General features: G+C 40.5%; 1 pseudogene; it reads left to right on the plus strand.

Annotated features, from left to right (window-relative positions):
• The first annotated feature begins 15,226 nt into the window (after nt 1-15,226).
• Nucleotides 15,227-15,906, plus strand: LOC112315720 (ferritin heavy chain pseudogene; annotated as a pseudogene).
• Nucleotides 15,907-23,453: the final 7,547 nt, after the last annotated feature.

Here is a 23,453-nt window from a genome sequence, read left to right on the forward strand (position 1 = left end):
TTTACACAGTGGAATACTACTCGGCCATAAAAAAGAAGAAACAGAAAATTTTTCCCTTTGTGACAGCATGGATGGACCTGGAGAACATTATGCTAAGTGAAATAGGCCTGTCAGACAAAGACAATCACCATATGATTTCTTTCAAATGTGGAGTCTAATGAACAAACTGAACTAACAAGCAAAACAGAGACAGACTCAGAAAGAGCAGGCTGACAGCTCGGGGGGGGGGGGGTGTTGGGAGTGGAGGGGCCAAGCAACAAAGAAAAAGGACTCATGGACACTGACAACAGTGTGGTTTTGTGAAGAGGAAGGAAGGCTGGTAGAGGTGGAAGAGGGCATAAAGGGGATAACTAGTAATGGAAAAAAAACAATAAAAAATAAACTATTAAAAAATAGGCACAGAAACACTTGAGAATTACTGTAAAGTGTCACATCACTAATTATATTTAGCTTACTTGGGAATGCTCATGAGAAAATGGATTAGCCTATCGTCTGTCATGCTCTGAAAAGATTAACTTGATCTTGGTGCTCTGTATCTTTTCAGCAAATATGAGTTTCAGTTGCATAAAACACAGCATTTCAGATTCCAGAAAGTTTCTTCGAGTCAGATTCAGCTTGATTCACTGTGACAGATTCTCTGCAGCTGCATCCTCTAGGAAGCAGTAATTGTCATTCGGGGGCCTTCTGGGTGGGGAGGCCCAGCAGAACCAAAGGAGCTGGCACAAGTAATCTGCACAGCAACAGGAGCGCTCAAGGTCTCCAGGGCAACGAAGTGAGTATTTGAAAGCATATTTGACTTTAAAGCTGATCTCTATTTCCTACTCTTTTTTGGGCAAAGAAATCAGCAAATACAACAAATTATCTTCAAAATCTGAGCCACACGGAGATAAACTTCATATTCAGTACATCAGACTTCCAAGCTCTGTGCACACATAGAAAAGGAAATAATCAGACTTTGGATAGGAAAAAGAAAAAAACCTGACAGAACAAAGACAGACCATGATCTAATGTCAGAATAAAGTTAACAAATGTCATTAAGTGAGATGATTGGTGATGAGTGAAGGTCATGCCCAGTTTACTTTTCACAGTTGATAGATCAAATCATTCCTTAATTTAGGATAAAGACTGAATGTAGTTAGCACGGTTTTGGAAAATCTTTTCACATAATATGAAGTCTCTCTGGGGTCTGCTGGTTCTAAGGCACATGAATGGTCAGAACTATTCATCAGCTGTCAGGAAGCCAAGGCAGAATGGGAAAGAAAATTCCAAGGTACATCTCAGTTTAAATGATGGTTTTTCTCAGTCCAGGATTAAATAATGTGGGATATGCAGCCATACTGTATTATGGGATATTTATGCTTGTGACTATCATATGGTACAGGGATACATAGAAAGATAAGTAAGATCATGTCATGGAATAATGGACTCATGAGATCTGAAGCCACTAAGGGGTCAGTGTGCTGGCCACCCATCTGATTCATGTGTTCTCTTCCTTGCCAGGGGGTCACCCAGTCCATGGTCGGAAAGCCTTCACCGAGAGGAACATCTCCAGCCATGCATAGCTCTATCAGAAAGCCCTTTCTCTTTGTGACTAGAAGTCTTAGCTTCACCCATTTGTCCTATTTCCACCTCTTGAGACCTAACAAAAAAAACTAAATCCTTCATCAACCTAACATTTCTCCAGTATTTAAAGATGGTTAACTCATCCTCACCATTACCATCTCCAAATCTTTTCAATCCCTTCAAATATTCCTCACCGGTATTTGTCCAATCTTCTGAGTATTCTAGTAAGACTCAGTCTAGTTGCAATCCAATTTGCCTGTGTCCTGCTACAAAGCATAGACCTGAATACAGAATTTCACATATAATCATCCCAGGGCAGAGACGAAGTTGGCTATCATCTCTCTTGTTCTACATACTATTCTTTCTCCATTTCAGGCAAGACCTCATTGGCACTTGTGGCAGCTACAGTCATTTGAGCAACATTTTCCAATTTAGAATAACTAATGTTTACTACTTAATGCTTTAGAAATTACTTCCAACCTTACATCTCATTTGAACCTGACAACAACCTGTAACCAAGGTATTATTTTTGACATATTCAGCTGAAGAAACTAAAACTTACAGAGGTAAATTTTTGTTGACCACAAATAAGTTGCAAAGCTGGAATCCAAGCCCAGGTCTTCTGACTATAAATCACGTTCTTTTGTGACTACATTACTCTCCTTTAAACTCCTTGATGATGTTTCAGTGATATAACGATAGATTGCCATCAAAGACAGGAGGCCAAAAACTACAGTTTTCTGTTCTGCTAGTGTAGAAACCGTGTCCTGGGGTAGAGTGACCACAAACCATCCTTTCAATTATTCGCTCCAGATTCTTGCTCATACTTGATTTCAGACTCAGTGATCTGTTGTCCGTTGTCTGATTCTGTATCCTTTTAACTAAAAACTACATTTTCAGTATCCCAGTCTTCTGACACCTTCCCTGCACTCTAAAATTGGCAAGAGATCACCGACTCTTACTCAAGGCCTTTTTGAGTTCATATCTCTTCATGTGATGTATTTGCTATTAGTTAAAGCTGAGCATCCACAAATGTAATGATGTGCTCTATGCTTTCATCCAAGACATCGATTTTTTTTTTTTATTTTTGGAAAGACTGGGCTAAGACCAGAGTCCTGAGGCACTGGAGGCCTCTTTGACTTCCCTCCAACTCAACAGCAGGGCTTGACTTCCCTGAGGAGGTATTTCAGAATCCACATGGTGGGGGCTCGAAGAATGTGTAGGGTTGAAGAAAGTGTATTCCATATCATAATATAATTTTAAATTGAAAAAATATTGGTTTCCCATTTCAAATTATAGGAACTTGAGGAGTTTTCAAGTTTACTAATTAGGACCAGGACCTTGAAAGTTTGACATATTGCTTGAGTTAATAATATTCCATTAATCAGGATCTTGAATAGAACTGGGCAACTAGCTATAAATTCAGTTTACTTTTTTCCATCCAGTTTATGAGTGTTTTTTCCTTGTTGATGGGATTTTCTTCGAGACTTTACCACAGGCTTTACTAGAGTCCAGGTACTCTCTGTTTATTGCCTTTCTCTGATCTCTCACTCCTTTTTAAAATACTTTCTTCATTTGTTTTCCAGGAAGCCATACCCATTTGGGTTTTCCTCTTAACATTTCTGGCTACTTCTTCTCCAGTTCCTCTTCATTTCCTTGACATCTGCATTTTGAAGTATCCCAGAACTCAGTCCTTGGACCTCTTCTCTTTTCTAACCACACCTACTCCTAGATGATCTCATTTCGACTCATGGCTTAAGCAGCATCTGTGCGTTGAAGTCTGCAGCCCAGCTCTCCCCTAAACACTAGGTCTGAATATCCATTTGTCGTCTCCATTTTAATGCCTAATATGATTTCTAAACTTAACACTTTGATTACTGATAACTACCTTACCGCAACCATATCCATACGTTAGCTCTTCTACTAATGTTTAGTTAGTTGACTTCTCTTTTTGTCTCACATTCTACACCCAATATGTCACCAAATGATGCAGCTCTAACATCAAAATATATTCAAAATCCGATCACTTTTCAGGATCTCCACTGTGTAAATCTGGGTACCAACCAGCAGTATCTTTCTTCTACTCCCATCCTTCCCCTTCAGTCTCTAGACGACTCTCAGAGTGATCCTACAAACACAGATAAGGTCTCATTACTCCTCATTGCTCTTATTCACTCGAAACCCACCTACTCAAGGCTAAAGCAAAGTTCTATAATATCCAACATGATATGGGCCTCAGGTACATTTTCTTACCTCACCTCTTAGTATATTCAACTTTGCTGGCCCCCCTCCAGTTCTACTAACAACCTCACTCTTCCTAAAGTGTTCCTGCCTCAGGGCCTTTACACTTGCTATTCCATGATGTTATTTGATCTCAAATATTTCCCCTGGTTGGTCACGAGGTGATTACTCTCATGTCTTTTTCTTAGGGAAAATGAAGGTCTCACCTTCTTAGTGAGACCATGTCTGGCCACACCATCTAAAGTTGTAACTTCTTGCACAAACACACCTCAAGCTTGCTATCCATCCAGCTTGCTAAAGTTTTAGAACTTAATGTCTAAAATACTTTATGTTTTACTTATGTGTTTGGCTGGCATCTATATGCACTACCAACATGTAAATCCATGAGGGCAGAGATTCTGTACTCTTTGGTTCACTGCTGTATCCCAAGGGCCTTTAACAACGCCTAGCACAAAACAGGTGCTAAAAACACTCCCTTCATTTGTTTTGTTTTGTTTTTTTTTATTCAGTGAGTGAGTGGATGAATCAGTGATCTTCCAATCTGTCCCCTGTCAAGGAAAGAAACAGGGTTAGTAGTGGTGACTCAGTGAAGTTATGGGAAGTCACGGTGATCATTACTTCATTATTTCCCAAATCTGTCCCTCAATAATCTATTCAAGAATGGTCACTGGAACTTCAGACTATGCTTCTCATGTCTGGAAGGGACTCCTGACTAGAGCTCTCACACACCCTGTGCTTCCCTTTTCAAAGGCTTGCCTAACTACTTGTCTTTGCTCTTTTGCTGATCTGTGCCTCCCATCCACTGTCCACTCCAGGAAGGCGAGCACATTGCCCTTCAGGCTCATTGGTGTGGCCCTGGCCCCTGTCACGGTGCCTGGAGCTCAGTAACGCTCAATAAACATCTGTCATATACTGTGACATTAAGAGCCCACTTTCTTGCCATATTTTTTAAAAATCACAATTTACCTGCTCATTTCCATTCCTTCAATAGCTCTAACAGTGATTTGTTTAACAATTTAATTCTCTAGTTTTTGTAGGAATTTTGTAGGCCAAAATTCCTGAGCTAATTTAGAACATATAGGGCCTGCCTTCCTCTATTTGAGCTTCAGTTTACCTTAATATATTTTCCACTCAAAAGTCATGCCACTGAACAGAAAAGACAAAAACAAAATAACAGTTAAACTGTCCTTTTTATTTCCTCACTAGTCTGTCCACCTATGCCACTTACTACAAGGGACAGGTGACCTGCCTTGTTCTTCCCTCTCCCAAATCCTAACTTCTTAAATCCTAAACTTCTTTTCCATGATTGCTAGGTAGTTCTGAAAGTCCCAGCTTATTTAGGCATTAACCTTTCTAAAATTATTATAAGCATAGGCCACTTTCATATTCATTTGTTATATCCTCTTATTTCCACTGTATACATATAATTTTTTAATGAAGTCACTATATTGATCTAATTCTAGTAATTTTTTCCTCTGAGGATAAATGTAACTGCATGGTAAAAATTACATTTATGAGGGAACTATACTGAATGTTTGTGATTCCCCAAAAAATATTCGTATATTAAACCTGGTCCCCAATGTGATAATATTAGGAAGCAGGGTCTCCAGCACCGTCTCTCATGTCCTCAGGCTTTCCACTCACATATGCCCTCAAATAACTTCAAAAAATAATACACCCCTTCACATCTTTTAAGTTAAAATTTCAATTTTCACCATACATTTGAAAAGATACTTGTAATAATAAATAGAATATCTTTCAAATGGTGCAATCTGAACTATGATGAAGATTAAATGTTTTCAGAGAAAATAATTCATTTCACTATGTGATAAAATAAGCTTTTACTACCTACGTGATAACATGTCAAATCCAAAAGAAATCATGCATAACTTTTATGTGTGGGTGTTAGCAAATGCATCTTGATAAATTTGGTAGTCCCAGAAAATATTCCATTTAAAAGATTAATATACATTGTAATTGAATAATAAAATTTTTTAAAGATTAATATACATTTAGACGATACAGAATTACTAACCTACATTTTGAATATTCTGAATTCAGCACATCCTAACACAGATCCAGCTCCACCCTACAAATATGTACAAAACAGGGAAAGACAAAATCCCCAAATAAGATACTTTGATTAATCTTTCAAGGAGTTTTCTCCAAAATCAGTATTTCTAGTTATTACTTTGTCCCACTATGGGACAATCCACCAGAGTAAGATTCTCCAGAGGGGTAGATGTGAACACAGGTTAGTTCTCAGGGAGTGTTTAGAAAAATACAAATGGAGAAAGCTAAGGATTGAAAATTGACTTCCCAAAAGCCATCTGTATGCGTGTGCACATCACATACAAGTTGGAAGACTGCTTTTTTGAGTCTAGTTCTCAAACTTCTGAGTGAGAACAGCCCCCTGTCATCCTCCCATCCCATTCCTGTAGTCTACACATGGTCTTTCCCGTCTGAGAGATGACCAGAGTGCAGGCCCTGTGTACACAGCCTCTTTGATGTTTCTCTTTAAAAAAGGAGCCAGTGAAGGCCTGGCTGGTGTGGCTCAGTGGATTGAGCATCAGCCTGTGAACCAGAAGGTCACTGGTTTGATTCCTGGTCAGGGCACATGTTTGGGTTGTGGGCCAGGTTCCCAGTTGGGGGCGAGTGAGAGGCAACCAATCAATGTTTCTCTTCCTCTCTTTCTCTGTAAAAATAAAAGCTTTTTTTAAAAAAAAAAGAAGCCAGTGAAGACCAATTTTAAGGGCCAGAGCTGACAGAGTTGAGTTGTCCCAAATCTTTTACTAAGGAGAGGTATTTAGTGACCTTATGACCTAAATGGTTCAGATTTCAAATATTCTGGCCCACTGTTCCCAAGAGAAACCTTATACTTTTCATAAGAGTAACCCAACTTGAGATTGAGTAATTGCCTGTTCTCATAGGACAACCTAGAGTTTTTGTACTTTGGGATAAAAAAGTGACTTCTAGAGTTCTTTCTTGGAGGCCTGGAATCACAAGACACCAAATCCCTTTGTAGAAATTTGCTGACCCCAAGTGTGTGGGTGCAGGTGTGTATGTACTGTGCTGTGCTTTGAGAAGGAAAAAGAGAAAGAGAATAAGAATGAATAACATGAATAACATCCAAGGAGATTTCTGTGGTAATCTTAGAGGTGACAGTGTGCTCAGAAAAAGTTACTGCCTGGCTTTACAATAAAACATATAGAAAGAGAAAGAATAATGGCAGATGCAGCTCTTAACAGAAATGACATCAACAGAAAGAGGGAAGGAAGGTTTATATTAGGCCCTATTTGTAGCTTCTTTTAAAGTTACTGTAAAATGTGAACAGTGAACTTCTATAGATAATGCAAGTATTATTCTTCCAAATCAAAAGTAGTCCGTAGTGAATCAAGAGTCAAACCACTAGATTAGACTGTAAAACAATACAAAGAATCAAGAACAAAATGCTACATTTTCAGGAAAACCCGATTAAATGGGTGCAAACACTGTGAATACCCACGACAGCTCCCAGTGGGCTCCAAACCTGCTCCCTAGGAGGCAGTCTTACAGGACTGAAGGGTTACAATTTAAAAAAAGGTGATTCCAAACTTGTGATAAATCTTCACCTACAGAAGCTATTGTCAACTAATAAGACCACTGACAAGTCAGGCTTCCCAGAAGCATCACCACTTACATACCAAAGATGTGAAACCCAACACATTCCCTCTTAAAATATGAGTCTTAAAAGGGACTGGAACAAAGCATAAAATATCGAGGTTAAGAGCTATGTGATATTGGCCAAGTTACTTTCCTTCTCTGTGTCTCAGGTTCCTCATCTGTAAAGTAATATTACTTATTTCATAGGGTTGTTACAGTGATCAGTTTAAAATATTTAGTACAGTGTAAAGGGCATGGGTTAAGTATTCAATACATGGAGATTATTACTATTACTCACGGGACCTCATTTCAAATCCAGCTTTTCTACTAGGCAGCTATGTAACTTTGGGCAAGTTAATGGACCTCTCTCGAACCTCTATCACATAACCTTTAAGAACTCCAAAGGGTTGTGATGAAGATTAATGATATACAAGGAAGTCTTTAGAATAGAGCCAGGTATCCAAGAGGTGCTTGAAAATGCTATTGGCCTTTTATCTTAAGATCATTTTTAGTTCTTTTGCCTCAGTGAACAATTTTTTGGTTATAAATAGACACTACTCAACAATACAACAAATTGTAGTAGGCAAAGATCCCTTAGTTGAGCACAAAAAGCAAACTGAATTCCATTTGAATTAAAAACTTCCATTCTTTGAAAAATACTCATTAAGAAAATAAAAAAGCAATCCCTATACTGAAATAAACTATTTTTAATACAATCTGACAAAGGACTTGTATCCAGAATGCATTTGGAAAAATAGAACTCTTATAATTCAATAAAAGAAAAACGATCCAATAAAACATGGGCAAAAAGATGAACAGACATTTTACAAAATAAAATATAAGGATAGCAAATAAATACATAAAAAGATGTTTGGCATTATTAGTCACTAGGGAAATGCAAACTAAAACCAAAATAAGACACCATTATGCAAATGGAACAACTAAAATTTTGAAGATTTACAATACCAAAGTGCTGACAAGGACATGAAGCAGCCGGAACTTTCATACACAGCTGTTGGGAATGCAAAACGACCGAGCCACTAGGAGATGTTCGGCAGTTTCCCAAAGTGCAGTATACACTTATTATCTCGTCAAGCAGTTTCGCTCTCAGGTATTTATCCAAAGAAATGTTTTAAATTTGTATATAAATGTTTATAGGACCTTTATTTATAATAGCCAAACTTTTTGCATTATTTCTACAATGTCAATATGAATTAGCAAGTAAGTGGATAAACAAATTGTGCTCCATCAATACAACAGAATACTATTCAGCAATAAAAAAGGAACAAGCTCCTAGCACATGCACCAACATGGAAGACTCTCCAAAACATGAAGCCGACCAAAATAAACTAGACGAAAAAAAAGTAAATACTGCATGGTTTCACTTTCAGAAAATTCTGGAAAAGACGAATCTACTCAGAAGTGATAGAGAATAGGTCAGTTTGCTCAGACCTGGAAGGGAGAGCAATATGGGGACAATTTGGGGGAATGATAGATGTGTTCTTAATTGTAAGTGAGCAGATTTGTCAAGACTCATTAAACTATTTATGTAAAATGAACACATCCTGCTAGAATGTACGTTATACCTCAACAAAGTTGATTTTTAGAAGTCCCCATGCCCTTATCCAGAATGCCAAAGTCCACAAGCTCTGAATATCAAAAGGTTACTATAAGTGTAAAATCTGACCTAACCTAAGGCAAAGCTATTTATAGTTTGTATTTGTTCTATTGAGTGATAATGTTCGTGCATTAAACTGCAATAATTATGGAGGGCTTCACCAGACCTTGTCAGGGATATCCATATTACACGGTGTATGTATTTAATTACCTTTCTAAGATACGAAGTATGCTAAATTCCAAAATGGGCCTTACCTTGGGGCTTTGGATAAATTGTCAATTCCTTCCCTTGTCTTAGGAAAAAGAGGAAGAAAAGGAGAAAGGAAAAGGAGGGAAGGAAGAGAAAGAGGAAAGCAGAAAGAGAAAGGAAGGACAGAGGGAGTCAGGAAGGGAGAGAGAAAGGGGCATATTCCTCTGCTGGTACAAACTCTTCGTAACCTCTCTTCTTGCCTCCATGCTTCTGTCCCCACCCTTATGTAGGAGTGGCACCTGCTCTGGTCTCTGGTGACAGCCATCTAAAGCTGATGTAATTACAGGTTTCTTTACAAAGTTTTGAAGACTCTTTTTTAAGAATTTGGTTCCAAGAACAGACACTGTTGGGCCCCTTTATCATTCCTGTCTCAAAATTAAGAACCTGGGAGAGAAGAAAACAAAGATTAAAAAAAAACCTATTTTTGAGAATTTGCCAAATGGTGAATTTTTTCACACTTGTCTCCCCCAGCCTTTCCACAGAGGGGTGGTTTGAATCTAAACACTTCAAAGTCCTTTTGATATCTGTTTTCCCCTTGTCCATACACCACCCCCCCACCACAGAGAAATTGAGAAAAGATCCATATTTCATTGTGGGGCCTTGGAATTAATTTAAAGCAAATATTTCCCTTAAAATGTTTCAATCCATAAAATGAGATTGTTTTTCAAGCTTTTATTTTACTTATTCTGTTTCCAACATGTTCTAGTCTCAGCCTCATGTGTAAACTATTGTGAACACATTAAATTAGAAACACATTTTTTATTGTTATCTTTACCTCTCCAACTTTTAGTCTTCCCTAAAATGTCTTGTGACCTCTGTGGTACGACAGCTGCGTCACATGAATTTTATGCTCCTTCCTCCTTAATGAGCCAGGGGTACAGAGCGGCAATTATGTACAGAATGGAGAAAATTCAGTGCTTCATCTAAGGAAGGGTTAAATAGACAAATATCTGGATCAGATTTCCCTAACACCTTTGGATTAATTGGATTTGAGGCTAAAAATAAATTACCCAATAGGTTAAAATGAGGTAATGTTAAAAGAACTGCTTGGAAAAGAACTACAAAAATCCAAGAGCTTCACCATGAATAGCTGAGAGCCACTTGCAACGGGAGGAGAAAACAGGAACGTTTCTCAATTGGATGAGGACACTGTAGAAGGTTGGCCGTGGTTAGCCCTCAGACACTGATTAGGACACAGCACTGTTATTCCTTGGTGCTTACAGTACAGGGGAAGCAGATTTCCAAAACAGAAAGTGTTTCTACTCTTGCGGAATTTGCAATCCTCCTTAGCATTCTACTCTAAATCTAGAATTGCCTTTCTTCCGTGAGGCATCCTCGGCGAATAAAAGGAGTATGTTGGAGCGGAAAAGGGAGGGATTCTGTAGTCAGATCAGTTTGGGGAAAAGATGCAGGCTCTTATCTTTCTCTTGGAGACTCACCATGACTATGAGCACATCAAGGGCTCTGGGAGCCCTGCAATCAGGAAACCTATTTACATCTACTTAAAGTGCAGTTTTTCAAAGATACTTGCCCGTGAAATTCTTCTACATCCACTAATAACTTACAGGATTAAGGTCCCTTAGAACATATTTGGGGAACATTGTTCTACAACTATTATTTTCCCATGTTTTGGTGTCACTATTCAACAGATGAAAATAAATCTCCCAGGTTTGGTCCGCAAGTTTAAAGTCATTGGAAAGGAAACATGGTTTTGCGGTGGGTTATTTCTTGTGGGTTTTTGGAGGGGGGACTCTTTCTAAAGGGGGATTTTTTGATCCCCTAGCACTGTTTGAAGCCTGTTTGGTGGTGAGTTACCTTGACTACATATGAGCACAAGCATTAATATTGGTGTACGTGAAATCTCTTCTCCACCTGGGCACACCATGCCTGGAGTTGTTTAGAGTATAGACAAGGGGTTATGTGGGGGGTCTCTGGTGATAAACTGCCTGCTTTAAATGCTGTACAGCATGTTACTCAGAATCTGTGTATCTCAGTCTCCTCATCTGTACAAGGGGGTGATCACACAAGTATATACCTTATCCAGCTACCGTGAGAATAAAATGAGTTAATTAATATAGAATCTTAGAATAGCTATTGACACATAATTTGTGACAGGGAGGGTGGGAAAGAGAGAGCAAGGGTGGAGAGGGAGAGAGAAATGGAAAGAGAAAATGAACCCTAGACCATGTCTGGAGGTCGGGACCTCCAAGGAGTACACACATAAGAGCCAACATCACAGAGGAGAATGGAGCTGTTCTCTATCAACAGCAGGACAAGCACAGGACACCCCGAGTGCTCAGCCCCCCGGCGAGCTGGGCTAGAGTCTAGGTTTGAGCACCTAAGATGGGCCTCCTCCTCTCTTTCTCACAGGCCTAAAATAACTTAGTCTATAAGCACAGGAGCCTGCTCTACCAGCTGAGGTACAGGCGCAAAGAGAGACGGAAGCTTAGCCAGACCTGTGCAGGGGACCAAGCCCCAATCAGGGCTACTTGCCTGTGGAGAAGAAAAGAGAAATACCTCATAAACATAAAAAAGAGACCGAGTGGGTGCTCTCTCCCCAGGACTCTAGCTTAAGACACACTGTAGAATATCTGATATGATGAAAAGTGATAGCTTTAGTGTGTACTAAATCTATGAACATTTAATTGATAATCTATCTAAATAATCCATAGAAATAATATAAAGATATTTACCAATTTACCAATATGTAGAGAAAAATGTAATTCTACAGATTACTTTTCAAAACCAGAAATGTCCTCCAATCCCTATTATCAACATTGCTATGCCGATATTCCTCACTGACCAGGCAGAGTAGAGAAATCCCAGGTGGGTGGGAAGGGGAAGGGGAGGCGGGGAATTCTCAGATGGTGAGTGCCTCTGAGTCCCTCCTGGAGCTACTGCCAGGCGCTGCCTCCACCAGGACAACAGCCAGCCCACCCCCTTACACCTCAGAGAGATGCATCGCCCTTCTTCCCTGCGTCATCTTTTCCCACTGTCTTGGTTATTGCCTTCTTACATCTTTGAGGCACTATCTTCAGCTTTGGTCCTTACAGCTCACAGGAGGGATACAACAAGGGAAGGGGAAGAAGGGGTTAAGGGACAGAAGTATCAACATCTATGGCATGTTGACAGGAGAATAATTTCTAATGTTGCTGGTAAGATCACCACCATCCCACTTCTTCCTCCCAGTTCTAGTTTTGAGACTGGGGCCCATTTATCTGTGTGCTAAAAATCATAACTCACAAACGAAAAATTGCTATATCTTCCCAGAACCAGTGGGTAGGTTCTCAGGATTATTCCTTCTGCTAACTAAGGGAGTATTCCCTCTCCAATAATGTGACAGGGTGGGTTTCTAAATGCGATAACCCCGATCATTGTTTTCCTATTCATATTAACAGCTGCTTAAAAAAGCCAGAATACAGGTGATCTGTGCCTTCACTTCCCAGAGTTACCTGGGGTTCCTCCACACATGTTTTGTCCCCAGGGTATACATGCGCAAGTCTCTGATGTGCTAGTAGGAGGCAACGGTCCATAGTTGAGAACATATTTCGGAGGTGGCCCTCAGACCCCTACCATGTATAAGGGGTCTGCCAGCCAGTACCCAGGGTAGCTCAGTCCTGTCTTAAGGCCCTGACTGCGACCTTGGGTTACTTGTGACTAAACAAAGCTGGAGTTGACAAGTTGTGTCCAGATGTCAGAAACTGGATACAAGTCTCCAGTAAAGAAATGGCTGTGTGTATCCTAGTTGGTCAGGTATGTCCGGTCTGGATACAGGCTCCTAGCTAAGCTGGCTGTGGCCCTTTGGGTCAAAACCCTTTCATTTTCCATATCCTCCGTGAAGAGGATTTTCATCCAAAGGCCTGGGAATCTCAAGTTAAGTGCAACTATATCCTTTCAACACAACTCATGTGGATTTAGTTGTGCTGGGCACAACTAAACATGAATGAATGAGATGTGGGGTTTTTTTTTAAATACAGATTTTGTTAAATATTGAGGATAAACTATTTTGCCTAAACTTTTATATTCCTCTTGCCCAGGCTCATGCAGATTCTCTGCATGTATAAGTTTGGATGGATAGTCTTCGGAATTCTACTTAATTAATTTAGCAGGTTAATTACTGACTCCTGCCTCTGTCTTAGCCACTGTCTGCAATTCATCGTTTTGTCCTATAGTGTCAAACAAGATTTCTCAAAAACTCTCAAATTCACCCACTTTTTTCCATCTGTTGTGGCACGAGCATAGTCCAAACCATCTTCATTTCTCTCCTGGACTCCTGCAACCCCCTCCTCACTAGTCTCCCTTTCTCCAGTGTCACAGCCTTGTTCAAACACAAGCCTGGCTGTGTCACTCCTATGCTTAAAATCCTTGAATAAAAGGCATACACTGAGGGTTCTGGGAACTTGGTGGCTTCAGTAAAGTGGCCATCTCAGCACTCCCAGAATGAACTATCTGCCTCTCCAGTGGCATTCAGGTGCTGAGATCTGTGAGTGAGAGTTTGGGCTCCATAAGACCACATTCAGATTGAGCCTATATAGGGTTCCCAAGTCACCGAACTGGACAGTCAATGAGGACTTCTGAAATAGAGTTGGCAGCCAGGACCTGTGATACACATGTACAAGACGAAAAGTGGTGATTTGTGGATCCCAGCGATGCCCTCCACTTCTTCAAAGTTGACACGGACATGGTTTGCACGCGCCAGGTCCTCCAGACCCTTGCAAAGCCAAGACAAGGCAGAACAAGTGAATGAACCTTCCTTTCTCTTCAGCTGAGTGAGCAAAGAGAGACCACAGGATTTTCTCCAGGTTTTTCAACAGAATGCTGATATCTGCCTTTACGTTACAGGCCTGAAGGACCATAATGCATTTGTTTTTCACCTCCAGCTGTATTCCCACCATGGAAGATACTTCAGGTCTGAGTGCTAAAGAGTGGACAAGGAAAACTAACAACCCATCTGAGGGGTCCCAGCAGCCACAGAGAGAAAGATCAGGCAGAAAAAAATCAAAATCACACTAAAACAAAAGTGCTGAAGGACATAGATGGAAACCTGAGTAGAAAATAATGTTAATGAGGAGTTCTCACAACACTTAAAAGACTTTACTGGCATAAAAATAAGATTTCTCAGAAGAAAATTTATTAGTTAAATTAAAAGAGAAGGTAATAATTATTAAGGCTTAATTAGTACTCTGGGAGAACAAATGCAAAAATACTTCAAAGTAGTGTGAGCAAAATAATTAAGGAAATTAAAGAATCCAAGAAAGAAAGAAGAAACTGCAGGCATCAGCAGGTGACGTAATATGGAAATAAAAGGTGTTTCTAAGTGAGGAAACGGAACATGTGGAGGAAAAGCAATCACTCAGTAAAGAGCAGAGTAAAATTTCCCTGAACTGAAAAAAGATCGGAGTCCCCAGATTGAAAGGGTGTGTGTAAAGTTTCAGGCTGGACTGACAAGAAGTCACAGAGAGGCAGCTCGAAATTCGTGAACTTTAAGGAGAAAGTGGAAGTGAAAAGCATTCCACAGAAGGGAAGTTCAATGGAGAGTAGCAACGGCAGCCATAGCAGGCTGCATCTTCCTTCAGTAGAAAACTGCCAGGAGTCATGAAATTTGCTGGTGGACTCCCGAGGCTGGGAAAGACGTGATTTAAAAATCTCTTAATGGTAATGAGATGGCTAAACCTTTAAAACAGAATTAAAAGACAACTTGGACATAAGCTAAATATTTTTTTAAATTGATGGCTCTATTCTAGAATAAACTCAGGAATAAAATGAGGAAAATAGTTTATTTTAAGAGGAACAAAAACTATGAAATATTTAGGAATACATTTAAGAAGAAATACATAAGAACTATATGAAGAAATCAGTCTTCACCAAGAGTCGCCATGGCTTCCTGCTCCAACAGTACTTGGATCGAACCTGATGTTCAACCCTCCATCCCAGCTGGCTGCCCAGATCTGTCCTTCTGCCACCTCCTCACAGTGCACTCACACCGCCCCAGGCTCCCCGCCACCGCTCCAGCGCCGCAAAGCCTCCTGTCCTCAGTCTCCCACCACGACAACCACGTCCACATCGCAGGTGCACCAGAACTACCACCAAGACTCAGAGGCCGCCATCAACCACCAGATCAACCCTGAGCTCTACCCTTTCCCCATCTGCCTGTCCACGTCTTACTATTTTGACCACAGTGATGGGGCTTTGAAGAGCTTTGCCAACTGTTTTCTTCGCCAATCTCATTAGAAGAGGGAACATGCTAGAAACTAATGAAGCTGCAGAACAAACGAGGCAGTTGAATCTTCCTTCAGAAGGTCAAGAAACCAGACCGTGATAACTAGGAGAATGGGCTGAATGCAGTGGAGTGTGCACTACACTTGGGAAAGAGTGTGAATCAGTCACTACGGGACTTGCACAAACTGGCCACTGAAAGAAATGACCCTCATTCGTGTGACTTCATTGAGACCCACTACCTGGATGAGCAGGTGAAATCCATCAAAGAACTGGGTGACCACGTAACCAACTTGTGCAGATCGGGGGGCCCTGGATCTGGCAGGGCAGAGCATCTCTTTGACAAGCACACCCAGGGAGACAGTGAAGAGAGCTAAGCTTTAGACGGCCTTCTCACAGCCTCCAGGGTGACTTCCCCGGTCACCAAAGCAGCACGTGTATGTTGGAGTTACGTCACCTTCGCTATAACTTGTACCAAATCATCCACTTAAGTCCTTCATTTGTACCATTCCTTCAAATACAGTAATTTGGAACCCACCCCCCAAAAAAGAACTATATGAAGAAATCTAGAGATATTATTGAAGATAAAAAAGATAATCACTTTCATGGATGACATCTATTATCATTAAATGTCAGTTCTCTCAAAATGAATATGCAGGTCGTGGAGAACACAGCACTTTCATGCACCGCTGGTAGGAAAAAGATTTCCTGACTTTTGTGGAAAACAGTCTTACCACATATGTCCTTACCACAACATGTTAAAATGAACAGTGTTCTTTGCCTTTGTAATTCCAGACCTGGGAAATAAAAGCACAAGTTCTTAAGGACATCTGTACAAGGATACTTACTGCAGCATTTTTGATAGTTGCAAAAAGCTTTATAGACAAAATGAATGTTCGTAAATGTGAAACCGGCTAGTTACATTGGGATACACCATTAAAGAGTATATGGCTACCCTAAAAGAATGAAGAAGAGCTATGTCAAGTGACTTGAGGGAGTTCCACACAGCATTGAACGAGAAAAGCAAAATGCAGGAATACGTGTATAATGTGACGCCATCTCGGTAAAAAGCAAAAACACAACCACGTCATTCAGAAAAATGCCCGTGTGTGTATGTACCTAAAAAATGTTTCTATTTCCTTCATTTGGAAATGCTCGGTTTTTTACACTATGACATCTCTGAAATGAAAATATATCTTTGAGTCACCGTCTGCCACGTGGCAGTCATTGTGGCACGGTCCTGGCCCCCACATGCACGTGCAGAGGGTGTCAGGGCCTCCAGGAAGCATCGGAGGCAGCAGGGAGCATCGTCACAGGACGGACTGCATCACTAACGCTCCTGACGGCACAGACACCGGCAGGGCACGGGAAAGCAAAGACCTCCCCCCACATCTGGGAATTGAAAAGCGATTCAAAATAGTCAAATTCTGAATATGAAGAAGTTTAGGAATGTCTTACCCAATTTACTTCACTTACATTTTTTAATGTGTGCAAAAGAGTGATGTCCAGATAGGTCCAAAAGAACTAATTCAATAAGTTTAAAATAAAAATTACAAGGAGTAAGCATTGTGTCAGTTTAATTGGAAGCATCTCTTTTCTTTCTACATAAAACAAAATAACTATCTTACACTGATGGCATCTTAAATTAAATGATGTGTAGTATAAATATATGCACATTAATATCCGTACAGGATCATATAAGTAAGGAGAAAATTATGAACATAATCTAGGACACTAATATGAGTCCATTAGACTGGTTATGTCACTAAAAAGGGACAGGGCCAGGAGTCGGTCTGCCTTGGGCCAGCCCATAGTGTGTGGGTTCTTGACTTCATGCAGAGATTTTGCAATACGAGTCCAGGTGATTCTGAGAGTACGTTTATTAAAGCTGGGGACATTGAAACAAAGAAGGGGCTTAGCATAGAAGGAGTGACAGGAGAGAGCCTAGGCAGGGCAGCTGTGGCTCTCTAGCCACATTAGAGGAAAAAAGTGAGCCACGTGAGGCTGCATGAACTCACTGAGAAGTACAAGTCACAGTGACAAAAGTGGGCCAGGGCAGGGCTGCCTCCAGTTTACTGAAAAGTCAGGGAAAGGGGGCCCTTGGAGACGGGTTCAAGGGCTTAGCCTGAGACCGGCTGCCGCTGTCCGCTGCTCTTCTGATTGTGAGTCTCGTGGGGACCCTTAAAGTTTAGAGAGCAAACATGCATGCCTGAGAAAAGGAGGGGTGTGGGCACGCTTAAGGAGAGCACACTCTGGCTTCCTTTATCTTGAGGATTTTATCTGTTTTCTAAAAGTGGGAATTTTAAGGGATGTCTCAGAGGAGAATTTCAATAGAATATTCATCACTTTCCAGGTGTGCCCTTCAGTATGCTGATTTATCAAAATGAGTGTATAGAGGGGTCAAGGTCACTCTCTGGACAGCTTCAGAGTGTCCCCAGTCTCCTCTCACCTCACGTTTTTCACCTCACTCTCTCCGCTCCAGAAACCCCACACTTCTTTCATTTCCTCAGATACCCCTGCCTTTTCTCCTCAGAACACTCTTCTCCGAACTGCCCATTTTTGTTTCATTCAGCCTTCAAGTCTGAACCCAGAATGTACTTCCTTAGAGGGGCCTTGCCCCACTCTACACCAACTTTCTCGTGCTAGTCCAAACTCCAATGGAATCATCTAGAGTCATGTTTAAAATGAAAATACCTTGTTTGTTTTCATTCTAGAGCTGATGAAGCAGACTCTTCATCAGCTCTAGAATGAAATGTGAGAGACAAACATTGACCTGTTGCCTCTCCTGTGCGCCCCAGGGGAGGACCAAACCCACAACCTAGGTATTGGCCCTGACCAAATATTGAACCTGCGACCTTCCAGTTTATGGAATGATGCTCCAACCAGCTGAGCCACACCGGCCAGGGCATGTTACTGTTATTTAATGCAGGGGTCAACAAGTGTTTTCTGTATGGAGACAGGTAGAATATACTTTAGACTTTGCAGAACAGAGGCAAGATCAAGGGTTTTATGTAGGTACCTATATAACAAGATAGAGACAAATTTTTACAAACTTTTAAATAAAATTTTTAACAAAATTCAAAACATAATGAAATGTAATTTGCTGTGATAACATTTCACTTAATTAGCATCAAAGTTAGTGTTTTCTAATATTATAGTACAAACATGACCTCATTCTTCTACAAAGCTCCCACTTGCTGTTTTACTGCACAATATTTGAGTGGTTAAAAGTCAACTTCACTTTGAAAAAAAAGGGGATATGTGGTACCTCTGCGGATCATACACATGCACACAAACTCCACCAAAGCTGAGTAAAAACACCAATAAATCGAACCAAATCAGCCTCTAGAATTTCACTGCTCCTTTACTTGCATGCTTTCTCTGCTCTGGCAATGGATTCACTTCCCTATGTTTTACTGGTTAAAACAAAGGCAGCTGTCTGCAGTCAATATATTTTAAAGCCAACTTTCCAGGTAGAAACAGCACTTTGTAGAGTCAGAGTCAGAGTTTAGAGTCAGAACTTGAAGCCAAATACAAAAGATGACTGACTCCGTGTCCAAAAGGAAATGCACAAAGTCATTCTAGGCCCTGACACTTCAAGGTGAGGAGTTATCTCTTGGCCTTTCCAAGTTTTCTTTGATTGTCTTCCCCATTTTCTGGACATAGAGAAGTGTGGCAAAGTCAAAAGTATAGTAAAAGAAAACACAAGTTAATAGAGTAGGGAAACTTTTCCTGTGTGACTTAACATCTAAAAGCTTCACTAAATAAAAGTGTAAGAATTTACATAGCAAGGAGAAAATACACCACCATAATACACAACTAAAAAGACAAATTGTAGTCTGGAGGGTTATTTGGAAATACATATTAATTTTTAAAATACAAATGACAAACTAGAAAATGTATTTGTAATTTATATGTAAAGTCTCAAAAAATGCAGATCAAAAACCCTATGAAAATTTTACTAGTGATGTAAACAAACAGTTCATATACAAAGAAATGCAAATGACTCTTACTCATATGAAAAAATGTTCAACCACTTTCATAATAAGAGAAATATTAATTAAAACTACAGTTAGATACAATTTCTCACCTATAATATTGGCAAAATCCCAAAACTTTGACATCATTCTTTGTTGGCAAGACTTTGAAGAACAGGAACATTTGATGATAGAAATGCAAAATAGTGTAACCCCTATGAAGGGGAATTTTGGCAGTATCTGCAAAATGTCATCTGCATTTACCCTTCGACCCAGCCATCCCACTTCTAGGACTCTCTCCCACAGATACACTGGCAAAAACACAAAAACACACATGCTCAGGCTGTGCGGCTCAGCGCTACTTGAAATAGCTAAAAGCTGGAACTAACCCAGAGGTTCATCAACAGCGGGCTGGTGGAATTAACCGTAGGATATCCACCCAAAAGAGTACCAGACAGCTGTAAAAAGAAATGAGGACTCTCTATATGTACTACAGACTCCCAAACTTTCTCGATTCTTAATCCCCTTACTATCTCAATAATAGTTCTTGGTACCCCTAGGCCAAAAGAAATGTCTAATTGTTTCACTTATATTTCTTTAAGTTGAGTCTTTTTTTTTAAGATTTTATTTATTTTTAGAGAGAGGAGAAGGGAAGGATAGAAACATCAATGTGTGGTTGCTTCTTACATGCCCCCCCCACTGGGTACCTGGCCTAGACTGGGCATGTGCCCTAGACTGGGAATCGAACCAGCGATTCTCTGATTCGCAGGCCTGTGCTTAATCCACTGAGCTATGCCAGCCAGGGCCAATTGTTTCACTTATTAATGGAATTAAACAATTCTATTTATTAACATATCATTCAGTTTGGTCCTAGAGAAGGGTGGAGGGGACAGGAAAAAAAATTAACTTTTTAAAATATAACTTATTTATAGATATCTTTTTTGAACTACAAACTTATTTTATATAAAATAAAAACAAAATTAAATTTTTAAAGCAATTATTGAAAATCATAAACAAGTGAACCTAACTGTATATCTAGTTTCTGGCATTAACCAGAGAGGGAGATTTGTCCAGGTTGCTTTAAATTAGAACAATTTGACTATGCACCTCCAGCAGGATATGCCCTAAGTACAAAAAGGACTGCAAATAGTAACAACTTAAACTGATGTAGGTAATCACGTTTGTGTTGCTGTTGGTTTTATCCTGATTATCCATTGCCCTGAGACAAAGCAATTGAGCAAGCATGTTGTTATTACTTATGAGCCATCATTTTTAGCATGGAAGGAAGCAGATACACATATAAGGCTAATGAAGTTAAGTGAAAGCCTGACAGTCCTGAATTTAAATTAGAAGTATCAGCACAAACTCATAATGTATTTTATCTTCAAAAAAGTGCCTGTCTCATAGTTTTGTCTGCTGAAAAGGTTTAGAAACTATAACCAATCTCAGAGATAAGCATCTCTGTGCCCAGATTGGTTCTATATGTCATTTTCCACTAAAAAGAATCCTTTCCATGACAATAAATGGATGACTCCAGGTCTGGGGCAGGAATTATGGAAGATGAGCCTGGACTATCTTACCATGCCAGAAGGCAAAAGATGCTCTCAAAGATCATGTCAAAAGTACTTGGAAGATGATACCTGAGAATAACTGCCAGGTTTCTGATTTCTAAATGGTAGAGGTGTTGGCAGCAATAACAGCACCAGGTGTTGGGCTGGTGGAGTCAGACTGGACCTTGACTCAGAAACCTTGATACTTGTGTTCTGGCTAAGAAAGAATTCAGAGCCAAGACTCAAACTATAAGAGAATATGGAAAGCTAAATAAAGAAAGCTTTCTTTATTTAGAAAGGCACAGAGCTAGAAGAAGTGATCTGTATAAGAAATGGGCACAGGAAACAAGTTACAGAGGCAAAAGAAAGGGGCCTTGGAGCTTCAGAAGAAGGGTAATGCACTTGGGGAAAAGAGGAAGTGGGTAAGAAAGGCAGGGCTCACAGGAAGAGAGGACCTACTGAATCACCTGGACTGACCCAGCTCTTCCCCACAACAAGCTTTGAAAGCAGGAGTACACAGAGAACGAGGGACCCAGAAACCACAGTAACAAGTAATACTGCTCAGAGAGGGAGAGGAGGACCAGAAGGATGGTGCTGAAGAAGAAAGGGGAGGAGATGATATCGAAAAGGGAGAGATGAATAGTTTCTAGTAAGACAGAGAGAGCAAGTCAAGTAAAGAATGAAAAGGGTCCCCCAGAGTTGGTGAATAGCGAATGCAGTCAGCTGAATGCAGTGCAGAGATGAGGTCAGAAGAAAAATATGGAGATGTGTAGCCTCCATCAAGGAGGGGAGTGATGCTAAGATGAACAGAAGGAGTGAGCACGACAGAGGGGTGTGGGGAATAGTCAGAAATGGAGGAAAGGACTTTCCCAGAACAAACAGAGCAAAGGTGCAGAAGCGCAGGTCTACAACCCCTATCCAAAACCCGCAGGCCAGATGTGTTTCTGGATTCAGAATTTTTCCAATTTTAGAAAATTAATAATGGAGCACATACAGTTAATACATAATACCTGGGAAGCATACTGAACATTTTCCTATTTTAAAAAACTAATAATGGAACACATACAGTCAATATATGATTCCTGGGAAACACACTAAACACGCTAATATTTCTGCAGACAAGTGTATGTATATTAACAGCAAGCAGGACAAATAGTTTCACATTGGTTCACATCTGTTTTTGTTACCAAATGTGATACAAAAAGCTCTTGGTTCTTAATGCATTTCTTCATTTCAGGATCACAGGTAGGGAATTGCGGGTTTGTAGCAGAAAAACTCTAAGAGCAGATTTACAACAGGTTTCTGCTGAGCAGATGGTGAAAAGGACATTCACTGAGAAAATAAGGATGGAAGACCAAGTGTCCAAGAGGCCAAAACAGAACAAGTTAGGAAAAGGGGACGGCAGAATAAGGAAAATGGGGGGGGAAGCCCTGGGTAGTATGAGGAGGCCAGGACTCTAAGCAGAGGCTTAGCATGGGCTTAGCATGGGGGAAAAGGACAAAGATGCCAAGGGTATGGGGCGTGGTAGAATTTAGCGTCTGGGATCAGAGAATAACAAACTTAAAAGACTACAGTCTTTCTTAACTTCCCAAATGGAAAACTGAGAGACTCTTGTGAAGAGAAGTCTTACCAATGTGGCTACGGGTTAGGGAAGGCTTTCCAAATGCCCTTTTTCTGTGGAAACACAGCTTCTGGCCATGGCCAGGGAGCTTCAGACTCCACGTTTACAGTACAGGACCTCTCCTCACACGTCCAAGGTAGAAAAGGACCATGTGCCTCACACACGTTGTCTGGGGCTTGGGACCTTGAAATTTCAGCGTTTGCAGAACTCTGAGCCCTTCCCTGAGGACCTGTAGAAAAAGGATTACCGGGTCCCTTGCCTTCTTCCCTAATGAAAGTCATTCCTGAGAACCAACAGTTAATATCTTTTTTTAATATTATAGATAAAAGGGTATGTCTTAAAGTAAACATGTAATTTTACATGCCTATGGAATGCTTTTTTTTTGTACCATACATTCCAGTTTTAACAGTAGGCAAAGAGATTACATTTGGCTTGCTCTAATAATACTTAATACGCTCCCAACAGATTCGAATGACTCCTCCACCTCAGCCAAAGTTTTTCCTTAAAGATTCCTATGCTTGAACTTGAGTGAAAGTCAGTCCCTGGTTGCAGAGATGTGGTCGACAGGGCAGGCAGGAGGCCCGGCACCCAGAGGAATGGTGCAAGTGTTGGGAGGCAGGGCCAGACCCACGTACTGTCATTCCTGCACCGTGCACTTCAGCAGAGTGGGCAGAGATTACCAAAACATCACATTAAACCACTCAGCTCCCTTTCAAAAAAAGTCACGGATGGAGTGAGGGGAACACCAGGCCCGGCGCAGCCCTGTCAGATGCTGC

The sequence above is a fragment of the Desmodus rotundus genome, chromosome 8 (genome assembly GCF_022682495.2).
Source record: "Desmodus rotundus isolate HL8 chromosome 8, HLdesRot8A.1, whole genome shotgun sequence".
NCBI lineage: Eukaryota > Metazoa > Chordata > Mammalia > Chiroptera > Phyllostomidae > Desmodus > Desmodus rotundus.